The sequence below is a fragment of the Triticum aestivum genome, chromosome 3D (genome assembly GCF_018294505.1).
Source record: "Triticum aestivum cultivar Chinese Spring chromosome 3D, IWGSC CS RefSeq v2.1, whole genome shotgun sequence".
NCBI classification, from domain to species: Eukaryota; Viridiplantae; Streptophyta; class Magnoliopsida; order Poales; family Poaceae; genus Triticum; species Triticum aestivum.
Window position 1 is genome coordinate 93,004,307 of NC_057802.1, and position 2,319 is coordinate 93,006,625.

Here is a 2,319-nt window from a genome sequence, read left to right on the forward strand (position 1 = left end):
TTCTATTCTTTTTTTCTTTTTTTTTTGCGAAAAGACATACGATTCTATTCAGAATGATGAAGCCCAATGTAGAAACTAGAAGTAGAGAGGGGAATAGCTTTGGTGACTCGGAGGGCGCCGTTGATGATCCCTATAGTAAATATACTTCCTTTCTGTCGCGCATAGTGTGCTGCATGGCATCGCTGACGCGGATGGGAAGGACTGGCCGATCGTCTTGCCCCCACACAATTTGAGGCATGGCGTAGAGGACTTCTCTGGATGAGTTGGCTTGATCTCGACGCTTATATCAATTTGTTGGCTTTGCCGATCGGCCTCCATCTTCTCCCGCAACCTCTGAGAGAGGAACAGGCCCTGATTAGACAAAGACACGTCGAGGTCCGTCGTCGACCACCTATCCACGCAGAAGGCAGGCATCTTGCCCCATCCGATGCTTCTCGTCGTGGAGTTACTACTGCCTTCGTCATAGTAGACGATCACGGTGTTCTCCTCCTGGCAGACTCGTCGCATGTGCTGCTTGTTGTTAACGTGGACAGTGAGGTTGAAGGCCGGCGAGGGGGCAGGGTTCTGCGAGGGGTCGAGTCCTTGGACGCCTGTGAACTGTACCGAGTACCCAGGCTCCAGAACTCGGGTTAGGTGGGACATGTAGAAGGCCAAGCCTACAGAAATCGCCAGCAAGACGAACATCGCCAGCGTGTCCAGCCAAACGGCCGCCTGGTCTTCGCCGGCGACATCGGCAGGCTCTGGTTCAGGTTCAATGGGGACGACGCAGTAGTCGCCGTAGTTGCCAGATTCTTGTGCCGCTGTCATGATAAACGCTTGCTGATCTCAAGGGCAAGCTAGCTAGGCTCCGCGGCGTTACATCTATATAGGATAGGAGGACTTGAGAGATTTTTCTAGATCCGAGTCCACCCCGAAGTCAAAAACCTACTCCCTCCGTTTCTAAATATAAGTCTTTGTAGAGATTTCACTATGGACTACATACAAAGCAAAATGAGTGAATCAACACTCTAAAATGCATCTACATACATCCATATGTGGTTTCTAGTGAAAACTCTTCAAAGACTTATATTTTATAACGGAGGGAGTACATCCTAGTGGCAGGGGATTGATTCATACTCGAGTCTGAACCGGCAACATCGTCGTGTCCTGATGCGATTGGACTGCAAGGGGTTGATTTGAACCGACATCGGTTATGGTTTCGGCTGATCGACTCGTGTCGCCGATGTGTATATATAGGAGTATATAATAGGATACAGAGGTCCGTCCATCGATAAACTTGGACACCCCTGGGTTAAGTATTATTACATTACATACACAAAAACATGGAATTTCCGTCTGCGAACGCATTGGTTTGGCTTTGGGAGAAAGGCCAGATACCTTCTGCTCCTGCTTGCCCTCGTCTTCTCTCTCGCCTTGTTCCTCCTGCTCGTGTTCGAGTTTGCATCCCCTCACCTGTCTGAGATCATCCAAGCAGACATTGCGGAGGAAGGGTACCACCAAGTGGAGATCACCGGCGTCGAGGCATCAACTCCGCAAGACGCGACGCGCTTGCGCTTCAACGTCGGCGTGCGCGTGATCAGCCGCTACAAGCGGCATGAGATGTGCGTGGCCAACTGGGAGGCTGACGTCTGGCACGACGGGACACACCTTGGCAAGGCTTACTTCCCCGATACATGCCTGGAGAAGATGACAGAAGCGGCGGCGACAGCGACGACGTCAACCGAGTTGGCCGGGCTAAGCATAAGCATGGCCAACGCAACATCAGGAACGGTTCAGATCGAGATGACGCAGCGTACCAATCTGCTGTTTGGTGATCGTAGGGGCCAAACAGGATGGCACTGGCTATGGTGCGAGGCCACGTTGGGCGGGCAATCTCACCAGTCCCCTTCCCCCTGCCGCATCTACCACATGACACGTGCAGAGACTAGCGATGTATAGATGGTTCTCTTATCTTGTTGACCTATGAGATTAACGTTGGGTCATTCCTTTTTCTTTGTTGGCTTATAGAAAGCTTGCAAGTTGCAAAACCAGGGAGCAATAACTGGATATACACGTGTTGTTAATGTAGCGCTACATACCTGAGATTGTTAATTAGCATGTTGTTATGCGTGTGCACATATGTATAGTTGAGATGTTGGTCTTAGGAGCAGTTAGTTTGTGTATCGTATTGCATTTGTACGGTGTTTCTTGAAACAGGCTTTCTTTCAGCTTTACGTATAGAGCTCAAACGGCCGAAAACCTTCATACAACTAGGTCAAAAAAGATCCGAGCCAGTAGCAAAAGGGCTAACAACTCAACGCCAAGCGCTAATACAAGGGA